At 49.8% G+C, this 17,459-nt stretch overlaps 1 protein-coding gene across 1 annotated transcript in view; it reads right to left on the reverse strand.

Moving 5' to 3' along the window:
* The window catches only part of KSR1 (kinase suppressor of ras 1), a 736,034-nt gene that overhangs the window by 239,820 nt on the left and 478,755 nt on the right, over positions 1 to 17,459 (reverse strand). The gene's annotated exons all lie outside the window — the stretch shown is intronic.

Below are 17,459 nucleotides of genomic sequence, written 5' to 3' on the forward strand. Positions count from 1 at the left end.
TCTGGGTTTATTCCAGTGGAGTTAAAACAGACCATAGTTATTCCCCTCCGCAAAAAGCCCATACTGGACCATATTGCTAAATTCTGTCCTATTTCACTTCTACCTCCGTTTATGAAACTTTTGGAATCTCTGGTTGCCCTCTTATTTCCTCCTTCTTGGAAGACACTGGTTTTTGACCCTTTCAGCCAGGCTATCGTCTGGGACATGGCACGGAGAGTGTCCTGGTTTCTTTGGTTGATGATCTGGACAGACTGGTGGATGGCGGTGGAATGGTGGTGCTGATATTGTTAGACCTGTCGGCGGCCTTTGACACAGTCGACCACCCAATCTTGCTTTCTCATTTGGCTTCAGCAGGCCTCTACGGGTCTGTTTTAGCCTGGTTTTTTTATCCTTCCTGACTGATAGGGACCAAACCCTTCCACTTTTTTCTTTCACTCCAGCTTCTTGCTCTCTGTCTTGCGGGACCCCGCAGGGTTCCTCCTTGTCCCCTTCACTTTTTAACAGCTACATACAGCCTTTGATCCGCCTCATCCACTCCCTTGGCTTCACGTGCTACTCGTATGCCAGTGACACCCAGATCCTAGTTCGATTAGACCTGAAGCAGGCAGAGGTGCCATTGTGCTGGAATCGGTGCTTGGTGGCCATTGGGGACTGGATGGGTAGGAACTGGCTGAAGCTGAATGGGGACAAGACTGAGGTCTTGGTGGTGGGCTCACTCCCAAATCCGGCTCTTTCTTGTTGGCCTGCTACACTGGGTGACTTCCCCATTCCTGGGTCGGCTGTTAAAAATCTTGCGGTCACTATCCTCCACTATCATCCACCTTGTCTATGGATTCGCTTATCCAGAGTGGGCGGCCGTGCCTTTTCGCTGGAAGCTGCCAAACTCTGGAATAGGCTCCCCCCGGCCTTGAGATGTACTTCTAATCATCTGCAATTTAAGAGTCTCTTGAAAACGTTCCTCTTCTGAAGCATATTGGACAGCCCAGATGTGTTTGATGTCTCAGCACGAAGAGGCCTTCAGGTCTATGAGCGCTTTAAAAAAACAGTATAACATAACAAAAATAGGGATGAGTCTATGAATTTGCTCAATTGTAATCAGTCATAAAAGTTTTATTACATTTTCTGGTTTTGCTACGGTCACCATACCCGCTGAGTTCCCCATGGGGGGCGGGGAACCTCTGCATAGGCTGATCTGTCCTCACTCGAGAAGGATTAGCAGGGATTTGAATCCAATTTTTGTATTGATTTTTGTTTGCTTAGAGTCGCATAGGGTTCAGACGTCAGTTAACAGAACTTCCTGTCCCATAACCGTAAGTTTTCCGACCAGGAATAAGCACATTGTTTACCCTTCGTCACCAGAGTTGGCGTTGTGGAGAGTTTTGGAGCTCAACCACGAACACATTGCACCATATGCTACAGAGGACCACATCATCCTTCTATTCAGCTACTATTTGACATAGGAATGAAATGTAAGATCTTGAGGTGGATTACCAAGTCCCTGAAAGACCAGTCCACGCTAGTGAAGCTAGGCACGGCTCTTCAAGATCAACCCACTCTTGCGTAATTCCTTAAGGCGCATCCCTTTTTCCCATGGTGGTTTTATCATTTACATTCACCCTCTGCCATTGCTTTTCAAAAATTTCTCCATTCCGTTCAACGTCTATTGGAATGGGACCCAGGTAAGATGATCCTTCCATGCCTATCCAGAATACAGCAGCCTACCAAAGCGTTGTTTAGCACCGGTTGACTGAATCAGTTTCATCAGCAGCAACTCTCCTTTGCTGATGCACCCAGAACTCAATCCTCACAAAACTCTGCCTAAATTTGGAGCTTACCTCTAGAGACCAAAGTTTGTAATCTAGGAATCGTATACAACCATCACCTGTCCATCATCAGACAGATAGTCTCCGACCGACCAGCATCTGCCGCATTTAAATACACATGTTGCAAAGAATTCTCTTTGCACTGGACCTTCAACATAAGCCTTGGTTATTCAAACCCCTAGTAGTGTTTAAAGTCATCTACTGTAATAGCCTGTATGTAAGGTTTCCTATAAAGAAGCTCCCCCAAACTCCAATGTATCCACCTATGACCTGTGGAACCTCCCGGGAGGACAGCTCAGCGGCAAAGTGCTCGCCTTGGAAGCAAGAGGACACGGAGCAACACAGGTTTGATCCCCGGTTCCGTACTTAGAAACCTCTGGGTGTTGAGCGCGTTATAAATAACCTATCATATCATATGTTGCCTGCCAAGTGACACACAGAGTTGGTGTGCGTGATCAGGATGGTAGCTTGGTACACTGGCTCAGATTATATTGCTATTCCCGAAGTACACACCGTACAGGATACCGAGATCTAATTCTGCTAATTGACATATGCAACCAAAAAGCCGCTCAAAGAAACCACGCAACAAATGACAAGCCACCTAGGGGCCTGAACTGTGGAGCAACCTTCCACAGACATATGGCTCCAATCACTTGAAATGACAGAAAGCCCTCAAAACATACCTCATCCGAAGGTGCTTTCCCACATATTGAACTGTGAACAGCCACTTCGGCACACATTCTACTCCTGCAAGCAAGTAAAATTGTAAGGCCCTCTGGGTCCTTCATCAGCTAGATACATTTGGTACTGTGTAACATAATTTGAAAGCAACTATATGAACAGTTGTGGCAATACAACTATTTAAGCAGCCAGTTGTTAATGTACAGTAGTTGATAAACTCAGCCTTTTTCGGTTTCCTCTTCTCGCTCCAAAACCCTGCATGCTCCATCCTTCACACTCTGCTTCCCACCCCCTTCCCTGTGGGCGCACTAAGCCCTCTTAAGCATCCACAAGTGGAAAGCAGCACAGTACAAAAAAAACAAATATAGTGCTTCGAGCAGAAGCACTCAATGGAACAAGTGAAGCAATCACATTTTACCAGGTGCTTCACAGTAGTGAAGGTAGTAGAAATGGTAGTGGAATGTAGTTGGAATATAAACCTGCTGGCTATGGAGGTGAGTGGAACGCCACACATTTCCTTAAAGGGGAGAGGGGGGGAACTTAAAGGGCAGGGGGCGTAGGGATGTAGGTTTAGGGACATGTTTGACCCAGTTGCTACCCGAAGATTCACCCATAGGGTGGGCTGAGTGGTATCCCGCTGTCTCGCCACCTTTGCAGAGACGTGGCATACTGTCCTCAAGGACAGCCTAACACTGGGAAGCTAACTCCCAGAATACATCATCAAGGAACAGGCCAGTCCATGGACCAGAATATAGTACCAAGGATGAGCTACTGCTGGCTCCGTGTGAACCTGCAGAGGTTAAGAAACAAGATGAGCTGGCCGATCGTTCACCAGGCACTCAAACACCTATACCACGGGAGACTTTGCTGTCACCAGAAGTAACTGCAGTTAGTCAGTGCAAGCCTGATGGGGCTGGAAGGAGAGGGAAAGCTTCTAATCCCTGGAAGCACTGGGGAGAAAAGGCTGGCCTGGGTGATACAAGAGCCCCTCTTAAATCCTTGGGGGAACTGGAGAGCCTGAGGGTTTCCATGAACGACACTGGGAGATGGAAGGCAGAGGGCCCAACCCTAAGGTAGGTGAACAAGTGGATATCGGCTGCCTGAAAACGACCCTGAATGAGGGGATGGAGAAATTCCCTGCAAACCCAAGAATCCTAAATTCTCGGAAGAGAGATTGTAAATCCTGAAAACCCTGGGGTCTATGAGAGGGACCTACTGCAAATCTGGAGAGAGCTAATCTTGGTGAGCCAAGACCAGGGTTTCCTTCTCCTGGGGAAACGTGAAGGCAGGAGTCTTCCAATGGTGATAATCAAGCTCAGACAAGCTTTAAAAAATGAAAGCTCGGGTATGCCGGGGAGAGTTCCGAAGAAGCAAGCTGAAAGCAGAGCGGCTGAAGGAAATCCAGATGTAGTGGCTTTTCAAGGAACATTCCTTGGAACACAGGCCTCTGGTTTTTATTAGCTTAGGGGCAGATATCTGAAACTAAGAATAAGAGTCCCCGATTGGCCACACCTTGGGACATTTGTTCAATTGGTTTAGGCTAGCCAGCAGGCTAATAAAAAAAGACTTGTTAAGATCAGGTTGGGGAACTTTTCTTTTGGCTACAGCATGTGTTACATTTGTAAACTAGGATGTTCCAAGGAGGGACAGGGACTTGTAAGAATACGTGTGGACTTATAATTTGGACTTTTGACTCAGAACGTGGTAGACACTCAAGAGAGAACCCCACTGTACATTGACCCATCTTTGATACCGTTTTTTTAAAAAAGAAAAGATTTTATTGAATTATACAAACAATCAAACAATACAAACCAAACAAACTGTGCACATTCCAACAGTTTCATTACACTTTCTTAACTTCTAAGCACTACTTCCCCTAACCCACCCCCCTTTACGAGTCTATTACATTAAACCTTCAGTTTCCACAACGTGCGGTTCGGTCCCCTCTTCTACAGGCTCCGCCGGGTCAGCTAATGACCCAAACAGTTCGGCTATCAGTGATTTCCAGGCCATCAGGGACTCATTCTCCTCCTCCCCCCCCGTGCTACTTGCTTCTTGCCATGCCATGGTTTCGGCTTCCGTCCATTTTTGCAAAGCTCTCCACTGCACCTCTACCTTTGGCACATGGCATGACTTCCATCCCATGGCAATCCTCCTTTTTGCAAGCACATAAGGCAGATCCCTCAGCTTACTTACATGGCTGAGCTTTTGTGGTCTGGGGAACCCCCCCCAGCAGACAGGCCCACACTGAATCCACTAACATCTTGACCCCTTTTTCTTCCAGTTTCTCTTTCACTCCCCTCCAGAATCGCTCTATGATCGGGCATGACCGGAACATGTGCACCATGCCGCGTTCTCATCACACTTGGGTCATGCTTGCCACCCTGCATTTTTAAACCTCGATTTCCTCCAAGGCGTCATTTAGGCCCTGTGCGTTATGTACAGCTGAATCTGTTTCAGCCTCGCGTTTCTAGACACCTTCTTATGATACCCCTGCACCCGTTCCCACATCCCGTCTCCCATCGGTGTCCCAACCTCCATTTCCCAGTCAAGTCTCAACTGTGTGACCTCCTTCCCCACTTTAGCCATCAGCATTTCATACAATCTGGAAATCTTGTGAGCCCCCTTCAGCTATGTCATATATCACGTCTATGGTGGCGTCTGATTCTTCCTCCAACACAGTTTCAGGCCATGTTCACTTAATCCTCTGTACCACTCTATGATATGTAATATACTGGCCTTTGTGCAACCCTGTTTCTTCCCTCAGCCCCTCAAAAGTAATACTAGAGCCCTCCCGCCAAATATCACCCATTGTTGCCACCCAAGCCGGTTCCCAGTGGTTCCCGAGTATCATACGTAGCTGCGTGTCTGCCCCCGTCAATACAACCAGTGGCATCTGCGGTGAGCATGGGGACGGGTCCTCCATCATTTGACATGCCCTGCGCCACACCTTCCACCCCAGTATCATCATTTTAGGGCTCCCCACCATTTCCGCCCTGGGTACCCACATCATCTCTTTTAAATAAAAAAGGTGGACAATCACGCCCAAACAACCTGAATTCAGAGGTCTCTTTGTCAGAGAGCCATTTAGCAACATACTGTAACTGGCTCGCCACATAGTACGCCTCATAGTTGGGCAGCTTTATCCCCTCCTTTGTCATGGAAGTTCTGTAGCTTCCATAACGCCACTCTATTTCGCGTGCCATGCCACAAAAAGTCCCTACACATGCTATTCAATTTGGTGAAGAACTTCTTAGGAATCAGGTACGGTATGTTCCCGAAGAAGTGTAGGAGCCTTGGCAGGACCACCATCTTTAGCATTGCTCCCCGCCCCATCATTGCCAAGGGCGGCTTTGCCCAAAACTGCATGCACTTCTCAATTTTTTTAATGGCTACTTCTGTATTGCACCTATGCTCTTCCTCCAAGGTGTGGTATATATCTATCCCCAGGTACCGAAATGTGCTAACCGCCCACGGCACTTGCAATACAGGTAACCGCTCCGCTGGAATCCCCATGTACCCCACTAATGGGAACAAGCTGGACTTCTGGGGGTTCACTGCTATGCCGGACAGCGCAGCATATATCCCCAGCACTCTTAGAATGTACTGGAGATTTTCTTCTGGGAATCGCAGGTACAGCAGCATGTCATCTGCATATAGGGAGATCAGATGCCGCTCCCCTTTCACCCCGATGCCTATGGTGTCATATTGCTGCCTCAGATATATTGCTAGAGGTTCCAGGGCCAGTACTTCGAGCATTGGAGACCACGGGCATTCCTGTCTAGTACCCCTGCTGAGCTGCCACCTTGCCGATATCAAAGGACCCTGGCTTTGTACTCGATTTGTGCGATCTCTGCTATCATTTCAGGTGATGTGAAGACATAATCCAGCCTCGTTGATAACTGCTGTGGGGCAGAATAATGTGAATATTGCCTTTCCTGGGGGTGCCTCACTCTCCATGCATCTTCCAACTCAAAGTCGTCCAGCAATGTCTGTAACGCCCTGGCTGCAGGGGCCGGTCTATCCATCTTCCCATCCGATCTGTCCACCCTCGGGTTCAATACGCAGTTGAAGTCCCCTCCCCAGATCATCGCGCTTCCTACACATACGCTCAAATTCGCACTCAATGTCCTAATGTACAACGCTTTGTTCTGGTTCGGGGCATACGTGTTAACAATGCTTATTTCCCTGTTCTCCACCAGTGCCCTCAGCATAACCATCCTCCTGTCTGTCTCAACCACCACTTGCAATCGCTGAAAAGGGACATGTGGCGCCACCCAAATAAGCACCCCTCTTGCATAAGAAGAGTACGACAAGCCCACCAACACCCCTTTCCACTTCCCAGCGATCGTGTCCATCCTCTCTCGTGTAGGGTGGGTTTCCTGCAGCAATGCAGTATCTATTTTCTGCCTGCGCAGGTACAACATAACTTTGTTCCTTTTTAAGTAGCTGTTGAGCCCCCGCACGTTCCATGTAAGTATCTTAAGGTCCCCCATAGCCTGTTCCAGTTCCGTTCCATCTCCCACAGGTGCAGTCTGACTTTGAATTCCAATCCAATCTGTATAGGCTCGCAACCCATTCTAAATTCCCTTTAACCAAAAGCACACCAAACTTCCCGTTCCCCCTCCCTCCCGCCTTCCGTCCCTTCCCCAACATCACACCCCTCACTCCCCCCCCAACTGTTGCCCAGCTCCATCCCTGGATCTCAGGCTCCCCCGCAGCTAGCTCTTTCTGGCTCTCGTCTGTACTCAAAGCTCCGCAGGGTGAGACCGCCCTAGTGGCCAACCTACTACTACTACAACTATAATTCGGGGGGTAGGGTGCTTTCGCCCTGCCGCTCCTATGACGCATCAGATTGACTACACATTGCTATACAATTTGAATATATGTACACGCTACTATATTCCAGTCCTTCAAGTCCGTTACAATCAGCAGTATTTTATCAAAATATCAGCCTCTTACAGCCGCGCCCATTGTTCTTAATCTTCGTCTAGGCACCCCTGGGGTGTTCACTCGACGCCTCAACAGTATGCATACCGTATCCCAGTCACTTATCACGTCCCTCTTGGGTCTCTTCCGTGTCTTGTTCCGGGCAGCCCTGCAGATCCAGCCACGTTGTTGCTTCTTCCAGAGTGTCAAAAAAATACATTTTGCTTTTGTGCACCACCTTCAATTTCGCAGGGTACCGAAGCATATATTTTATCCCGCCTGCACGCAGCCTCCATTTGATGGTCACATAGCTGTACCGTTGCCTCTGGACCAACATAGTGTAGTCCGGATACGCCGTGATGGTGCTCGAGTCCCTTTCGATTGTTCCACCTTTCCGAAAGTACGCCAGTATTTTCTCGCGGTCCTTGTAGTTCAATATTTTGGCGATTATCGCCCTGGGAGGGGCCCCTGGTCGCGGCTTCCTCATAAGGGCTCTATGTGCACACTCCTCTGCGAATCCCTGCGAGAGTTTGCCAGCCCCAATTCCTTATAGGTGTAGGTTCTCGACGTAGTCTGTCGGGTCCTGGCCCTCCTCACCCTCGCTCTCCCTTCTGCTTCCTCTGCTCGAGACTCCAAGTTAGCCACCTGTTTGAGTACATGGATCTCCTTTGCATTGTAAGTGCTGGTGTCCGTGTTAGTTTTCACTGCACCTTCCAGGCTGCTTGTTCGTTCCGCCAGCCCCCTGACATCTTGCCTCAGCAGGGAGACTTCTATGCCCACTGCGTCTATTTTAGTCTCCAGGGAAGTGCGCAGGTCCAACATCGCAACCCCCCCCCACCCCAAGAGTCCCTCAGCTCCGTGATGGCCTCTATAATCTGATGATTGTCAGCCACTGTGGTGCCCTCTGCTGGTACCATCGAGCCTTTGGGTGCGATGGCCGCAGGAGAATGTTGCGTTTTGGCAAAAATATCCATTGTGAGTTGTTTATTCTTATTCTTGCCCACGGCCCCACGCGCTGACATTCTGCGGCCTCCGTTGGGCCTCTCTATCACGATTCAGCATCCTCGTGCCTCCCCGACCATCTTTTCCACCCTTATCAGGTGTTAGTAGTAATCTTCAAGCAGTCGCACCGTCCGCCGCCTCTCGCCGCAGCTTACTGCTCATCAATGCCGGGCGAGCGCTTCCCATGCCAGTCGTGGCGCGGCCTATCTGTTCGCACCCCTGCTGCCCCCGGGCTCTTGCCTGCCGGGTCAGCGTGCAAGCCATCGCGAGACAAGGTTTACCGCCACAGAGGTTTTGCTCCGTCTCCACTTCGCCATCATCGTTCTTTCCCCGCGGCTGCCGTCTCTATTCTGCCGCTCTGGGTGCTCCAGTTTCGTTTCATTTGTTGTTGGCCATCTTGTGTGACAATGGACCGAGCGGCCGCCGTCGTTCGCCGAGCAGTTCCTCCAGAATTCCACTCACGATTCTCTCGGTCTTTATACCGCGAGCAGAACACACGTTTCCATGCATGTATAGTCAATCCTGGAACCAGTATCGCGTTTTTGAAGGTAGTTTTCACGGATCATATGTCGGATCCTCCGGAGCTGCTCAGGAAGCACGTCCTACTCCATGGCTGCCCAAGCCACACCCCCCCTTTGATACCGTTTACCTCAGGATCTCCCTCATTGCTTGCAGTTCCACCACTGGACCCTATCGGCATTTTATGCACACACTTACCTAAAACATGAGTGAATAAAGTCTTGTGATACTCACAAATTTGGTGTCTAGTGTGCCACTGCTTGGCCCTGCCACAGTGAGTACGAAGCGGGAACATGAGAAAGGGTAAATGATATTTAAGGAAGACTATAGGGGTGGGGGTGATGACACTGTAGCACGACAGAGTTCTTTGTAGAGATAGCAAGCACTTTTTAATGGCAATGTTGAATCCCCGAGCAGTGGTTAATTTCTGTTCAGGTGGGGGGGAGGGGTCCTTTCAAAGGGGAGGGAGAACCAGCCAAAGGGGGAAGCAGCAAAGGGTGGGGGGGGGGGGCTTGAGATTGTGGGCTATGTACAAGGGTGTAGCCAGATACAGAGTCAGGTATGCAGTGGGTGGCGCATCCAGTGGATGGTTTAAAGACCAGAAGCAGGATTTCTAAGAGGGATCAGTGCAAATTTGATAGATGTTTATTAGGTTGAGCCTGGCTGCAGTGGCCATCGAAGTGAAAGTGCAGGAGGTTATGGTTGCCATCAAAAGGACACACCCAGACTGTGCGGCTTGCGGGAGGGGGGTGGGGGCGGGTGACATGGTTAGGTGAAATTGGGATGGTAGTAGGGAGGAGGAGTAGGACATTAGAAGCTGAGAGGAAGAGAACTCCAATTTTAAAACACTTAAGAAAAACAATGTAGTGCCATCCAGTGATGTATGGGAGGAAGATAGTTGGAATGGAAAATTCTGTGGTGATGGAGGATCCAGGGTTTGAGCCCACAGATGTGGGGCCTGGTAGAAAATTGGTCCCGACAGCCGGTGCAACAGGCCCAATGGAGACCACAAAAAGGCTGGGATCAAAATGAAATGGCTGAAATTCCCAATTCCCTTTTTTCCTTTTGAACCAGGGAGGAGACCAGGCATTCCACCTGCTGAGTGTCCAGAGGCCACCTGAAGGCTCAGCATTGTCCCTCCCATGGCCAAGTCCACTGACCTAGTGGATGGGTGCCTATATCCCACATGACTGGTCCAAAGTGATCAAAATCAAGTGGCCATGCTTCCAAAGCCGCGAGGAAGGGGAAAAGGCCATTCCATCATCCTAGAATCCTATGCATCCGCACTGACTCTGCATCACCCTACAGCGACACCGCAGGTTGATCCCCTACAGCCCAAGCGACCAGCCCAATATAACACTTGGCTAATGGGAACAGGGCATACTCAACCAGGACCAGTAATCCTGCACAAAATAGTGCCAGCCTCACGTCAAGGACTACTTCAGAAAGATTTGTCAGTTTGCTTTTCCTTTATTTACTTGCCAACTGTCTGGACCTCCCACCACTCCACCCCATTTTCTTTTGCAACTGGCCGAGAGCACCCACAGAAAGAATTGCTGTTGTCATGCTCTGCCCTATGTATAGTGTTTTTGATCAGATGACCTTCTGCTACATTGTATCCTTTCAATGGAGGTCCCTGGTAGCTTATAAGCAAATGCTTAGGAGAGTAGGGTAGTCTGTGAGGTGGACCGCGCTGTGAAGTTCTCAACAATTACCATTTTATTATAATAAAAGGTTAGACGAACACCGCACTCGCTACCATGACGAGGATTTCCCTGCCTAAAATAAACTAAAGGAAACACTCTAACAAAGGATATATGTCCCTCACACTTATACATATAACAAATGAATAAGGAAATACATGGCACTTCAAAACCAAAATGATTGAATTCCCAATGCAACCAAAGTCTCTTTTTATAACCTGGGCAAACTCCCCTTTCCCAGGTTTAAATGTGATTCTGCTTCACAGTTCAAGAAAAGATCTCAAAGAAATCCTGGTTTGCAAGAAAGTTCCAATACAGTTCGATGCTTCAACTTGAAAGTTCCAACTCAGAAGATACAAGGCTCTTCCCCTTCCTTGAACAGGTTCTCAGTTCATTAATAGCAACAATAATTGTCTTGGTCAGGATATTTTTTGCCACACTGATAACTTCTAAAGAAATATTGCTTCTTTGGCACAGCTGTACACCCCTTGGTTAGCACCCCAAACAACAGATTGTCTCTGTCAGGACCACCTGGTAGCACTTGACTTCCACCTGGTCTACTTGCATGTAAGGCCCATAACTTCAAAGGTTTGCCATCAAGGTATACTCCCCTGCCCGAACAGCATTTCACAACACCAACTGCTTTTGTGGTTAAGTTCAACTGATGAGAGGTTCACAACAGCTTCAGTTTTCAACAACTTTCAGCTTCAAAACTTTCAACAACTTTTCAGGGAAAAAAAGATTCACATCAGTGCTCTTTAACACTCTTCTGTAATGATGCTCCTCTCCCTCTGAAAACCTTTTCCCAGAAGGGCAGCCTTTTTACCACTCTAGTTTCCCCACAACAAAACATAACCAATGACTGATGGGGATAAGGTCTCTTCCTGCTTCTCCCTTGGTTTAGGCAATGTGTGTTCATCCCAGTGTGTACCATGTATGTACACAATATGGGCAACAGGTTTCAGAGCTTATAGACCCTGCATTCGGACCCTTCTGCTGTTCGCAATAATGGCTACATTGTATTTGCCTCGGTCCAAGTCTCTCTTGGCTTGTGCAATGCGTGTAGTCATTAACTCTCAACACAGTTGTCGCCTCGGGTTGCTGGGTTTTCCACAGACACGCATATTTAAGGATACAGTCATTTGGCTTTGTTATAATAGACTTCTGCTACCAACTTAAGCATTATTTTCACTCATATGCCAATGCTGCTTCTGCTGCTTTGCAATAGCTCAGTATTCAAAATTACCTTCGTAATTACTTTCACTCATATGCGACTGCTGCTTTGCAATAGCTCCGTATTCAAAAGTAACTTGGGAAGAACAAGTTACTTACCAGCTGGTAACTCTCTTTCGACTGGATGTTCCTCCAACGCATTCCATATCTTTGACATGCAATGTCCACAACTGTGCACTTCGGACACTTTTTCGGCAGAGGGCGTCCTGCGTCGATGGCGTTGGGTCCATGTCCCTGGAGGGCCTCAGTCGAGGACGACATCACAGGATGTTATAAATAGGACGCAAGGCACCGTAGCCTCAGTTTAGTTTTTTTCCCCCCAGAACGTGTGACACCATTCTGAAGCCTGCTGGACTGCACTTAGCCTTGTGTAAACGGAAGCTGCAATCGCATAGGAAATTCTCCTGAGGGGCAGGCTGGGAGGGTGATGTGGAATGCGTTGGAGGAACATCTAGTCGAAAGAACGTTACCAGTTGGTTAAGTAACTTGTTCTTCGAATGGATTGTGTCCTTAAAGGCATTCCACATCTTTGACAGACTCCCAAAGCCATACCAGTAAATGGAGGAGGGAAAAGAATTTAGAATACCCAATTAGATTGTGGAATAAAGAACCGCCTTCCCAAAGGCCATATCCTGACCATTGATGGTATCCAGGGAATAATGTTTTACAAATGTATGGCTTGAAGCCCAAGTAGCGGCATCACAGATATTCCTAATAGGAACACCCCACTGGAGGGCGGTGGAAGTAGCCACGCCCCTAGTGGAATGAGCTCTCAACCCTTCAGGAGGGTCCTTACCCGCCAATCGGTAACACTCCGTAATGGTGAGGATAATCCACTTGGACAAGGTCTGTTTGGTAACAGCCTGGCCCAATCAGTGTCCAGCATTTCCTACAAAGAGTTGATCGTCCACTCTGACCCTGGACATCCTAGAAATGTAAAAGTTAGAGCACTCCTAGGATCTAACCGATGGAGACGGTCCTCTTCCTTACCAGGATGAGGAGGGTAGAAAGATGGAAGAAACTTCTTTTGACTCAAATGATATTCAGAGACTACCTTAGGTAGAAAAGAAGGACGTACTTGCAGTACAAACCTGTCCTTGTGAAACACAGTAAAGGGTGGCTTAGCTGAAAGTGCCTGCAATTCACTCACTCTGCGAGTGGAAGTAGCCGCAACCAAGAACACAGTCTTGAAGGACAGTAATCTCAAAGGACAAGAGTGCAAAGGTTCAAACGGAGCACCCATGAGAAATCTCAAAACCAAATTCAAATCCCAAACCAGCACCTGGAAAGGAGACAGCAGGAATACATTAGTCAGTCCTTTGAGAAAATGAGAAACCAAAGAAAACTTAAAGTAAGAACATTCTTCAGACGAGCGCTTAAAGATAGACGCGCCGCCAGGTAACCTTTAATGGTACCCACTTGAAGGCCCCTGTGGGCCAAAGAAAGCAAGAAAGACAAAACCATAGGAACGGAGCACTGAAAAGGATCAACATGGGGATCCCTGCACCAGTCACAGAACTTACGCCAACGGTACAGGGATTTTCTTGCAGGCCGCCTGGCCGAAAGCAACACCTCCATCATGTCCCAATCCTTATATCTCAACCTTTTAGATACCAAGCGTGAAGGTTGAGAGTCTTGACCACTGGATGGAGAACCTGAAGCACCCCCCCACCACCGCGAACGAGAGCAGGTCACATCGGTGGGGAAGACGGCATGGAGGGCAGACAGACATTTCCAGAAGGTCCGGGTACCACTCTCTCCTGGCCCAATCCGGAGCAATAAGGATCATGTGGGAACTGAACCTATGCAACACTTGAGGAATGACGGGGACTGGAGGAAATGCTTACAGCAGTGGGAATGACCAATCCACCATGAACGTGTCTCCTAAGGCTCCTCAGAGGAAATTTCCTTGAGCAGAATCTCTCGCACTTCCGGTTGACACTGGTGGCGAAGAGATCCACTTGCGGGGTTCCCCAAAGGGCGAAGATCTCCTGAAGGACTTCCTGAGCCAACTCCCACTCGTGAGAGACTGCTCTGCCTGCTTAGAGCGTCCGCTGCCACATTTTCATAGCCGGGCAGATGAACTGCCGAGATCGAAATGTCCTGCTGGATGGCCCAGAAACAGAGCTGCATTCCCTCTGTGCACAACGGGAGTGACCCTGCTCTCTGGCTTTTTTGTTGAGATAATGCATGGCCACTGTGTTGTCCGTCATGACCAGGACACACTTCCCCCTTACCGAGGGCAGAAAAGCCTTCAGGGCTATCCTGATGGCTCACAGCTCTAACTGATTGATGTGGAGTCTGGACTCCGATGGAGAACAACGACCGCTGGCGGTCAAATTGTTGGCATGAGGGCCCCATCCTGTGAGGGAAGCCTCCATGACTACAGTCACCTCTGGCCACGGTTCCCAAAACGGATCCCCCTTCATCAGGTTCCCTTCGTTCACCCACCACAGAAGGTCCTGGGAGAGAGAGCGTGGGATCTGAACAAGATCCGTCATCTTGCCAGAGAACTGCGACCACTGCATCTTGAGGACCCATTGCAGGGATCTCATCCGCAGCCTGGCCTCTGGCACCAGAAAAATGCAGGAAGCCATGAGGCCAGCAACCTTAGGAATTCGAAAGCCAGCAGGCTCTGGGCATGTTGAAACCTGTCCACCATCTGCACAATGTAATGAGCCCTTACCTTGGGAGGCGAACACTTCCCCAACAACGTATCCAACACAGCCCGATGTACTGGCGCTGTTGGGAAGGTGTCAGGTGCGACTTCTTGAAATTCAGGGAGAAGCCCAGCCTGCGCAGGGTGCGGCAGGTGACACCAAGATGATCAAAAGCTAGCTCGGGAGAGCGTGCCCGGGTCAGCCAGTCATCCAGGTAGGGGTAGACGTGAATCCCCGCCTCGCCTGAGGTACGCTTTTACCACCACCATGAGCTTGGTGAAGACCTTCTGGGCAGAGGTCAATCCAAACGGCAGGACCCGAAACTGAAAGTGCGAGTCACCAGCTGCAAACCTCAGGTACTTCCTGTGCGCGGAATGGATCAGCACATGGAAGTAAGCATCCTTGAGGTCCACAGACACCAACCAATCCTGAAACTGAAGGGCCTGGAGGACTTGAGAAAGTGACCATCTTGAACTTGTCATTCCGGAGGAGTTTGTTCAACCAATGCAAGTCCATGATGGGTCTCAACCCCCCCGTCTTTCTTTGGGATCAAAAAATAAGGGGAATACCATCCCTTGTTCCTCTCCGCTTCAGGCACCAGTTCTATAGCGCCTTTCTCCAGCAGGGACAAGATTATCTGCGCAAGGAGCGGATCTGGAAGCTTCAAAGAGAGTTTCCCCGGTGCATTGTCGTGAGGCCGCTGAAGGAAGGGAAGACAGTAGCCGTGGGCTATGGTATCCAACACCCACGCAGCTGAAGTAATGGCCCACCATTCTTTGAGATGCTGAGACAGTCTGCCCTCAACCGGCGAACCATGGGACATGGCCTCATGACTGTTTGGAAGTGGCTACGGCTGTGCCTGAAGGCAAAGAGGCAGCTGCCTGAGCGGCTCTGGCACCACGATTTCTCCATCCACCACGGGTACCTTTCTGATTGCCCCCTTCACTGGCGGCCCCTCTCGTACTACCAGAGGATGAGTAGTATCAAAAGGAACCTCCCATTCATTGCTGTCCCCTAGGATGAAAAGGCGGAGGTTGATGCACCGCGGTGCTCAAAGACTTTGCTGCAGCTTTTGAGTTCTGCAACCTCTCAAGTCTCTCGTCAGCTTTGCTGCCAAATAAATGTGTGCCATCAAAGGGCATGTTGAGAAGACGGGCCTGCACATCCGGAGCAAACCCCGACTTCCACAACCACGCAAATCTGTGTATCACGGTGCTCGCAGCCAAGGATCGGCTAACACTGGCGCCCGTATCCAAACCCGACTGAAGGGATTCGCACATGGCATCCTTGCCGTCTTGCACGAGAGCCAGAAAACCATCCTTTTCTTCCCCCTCGGGAATATGCTCAGCTACCAAGGAAACACTTCCACAGAGTATGTGAAAACCTTGCCAAGGCACACATGGAGTTTGACGATTTCAAGGCCATGCCCCCAGCAGAAAATACCTTCTGGGCACAACCAGCGAAGCGCTTGTCGTCCCTATCCGGAGGGATGGTAGGGTACGCCACCTGCCTCGAGGTGGCCATAGCCACCTGAACCACCAAACTCTCAGAAGTGGGGTAAGTAGATAAATAGCTGGGGTCGCTAACAGAAGGGCGGTATTTCGTAGTTAGATTTTTATTCACAGCCAGAAGAGATTCCGGGGACTACCAAGCAGCTGCCACCCTTTTCTGCAAGGTAGAACGAAATGGCATAACAGGGTCAGCGGACGGACCTTGATCCAAGATATCTGTCAGATCATCCTGCACAAAGTCTTCCGGAGGACTAGACCAGCCCAGATACTCCGAGACTTGTGCCATGAGTCTCCTATAAGAAGACTCTGCATGAGCCCCAAGCTCAGGTCTACCAATCTCCACTTCCAGGGAAGTGTCCAGTCCACTTGCATCATGGAGGGTCTGTCTCAACTCAACCTGACTGTCACTAGAAAAAAGTGGATCATCATCAAGGTCACCAGGTTCCTCAACCTCAGACCCTTTCCTGCTCTTCAAAAATAACATCCAGAGGGGGTTGAAACCCAGGTCTGAGGACAGAAGAGGGCCTGGTGGCCAAAACCGGCCTCACCAACATCGATGTAGCCTTCCTTGGAGAATCCACGATGTCTGGGTACTCCAACGGCAAATTTCGAGAAAAAATCCCTGAAGGCGCCAATAGTGGCGACAACCTCGACGTTGTGATCGCCGAAGGCTTCGGCGTCGACACAGGTGCTGACAGCGCCGTGGGATGATACGACGGCAAGGCACCGATGTCCGAATTGGACAGACACAGCGCCTAACGAGTCGCCGCCGGCCCAGAGCCCTCAATAGGTTGCTGCAGTCTCGCTGGGGACGAGTACCGAGACCAAGAGACGTCTCTTGCGACCTTTCGATTCCTTGTCCATACGGGACCTCGACGGCTCCCGATGAGTGTCGCGTCGCAAACACGAGCAAGCCACGGAATGAGACAATCCTGGCTGGCTTCGTCAGAAGGCGCAACCGGACCCGTGTCCTGCGATTGAAAAATCGCCATCACAGATTTCTTAAACGCCACCCATTCCTCCGGAGTAGAGGACTTTGTAGGGCACGAAACGTTCCTCATCCGAGGAGGACGGGGAAGGTGACCGGTGATGGTGCTTCCTGGAGTGCCGGGACAAGGAAGACGAGCGGCGGGAACCACTCCGGGACCGAGATCCCCAGGAATCCTTCCGACGCAGAGAGGCGCCCCTCGAGTCATCCGTGGAAACCCCATTGGACTTGGAAGTCCGGGACTTAACGGGCTTAGAGTCCCTACCTACTTGGAGCTTCCCTTTCTGCTCCCGCAAGGCCTTGGCATTCAGCGAATGGCATTTCGAGTAGTTGTCTGTGTCGTGCGACTCGCCCAGGCACCACAAACAAATGCGGTGGGGGTCGGTGAGCGACATCTTAGGCTTGCAGTC

Source organism: Ambystoma mexicanum, chromosome 9 (genome assembly GCF_040938575.1).
Source record: "Ambystoma mexicanum isolate Mex_15411 chromosome 9, UKY_AmexF1_1, whole genome shotgun sequence".
NCBI lineage: Eukaryota > Metazoa > Chordata > Amphibia > Caudata > Ambystomatidae > Ambystoma > Ambystoma mexicanum.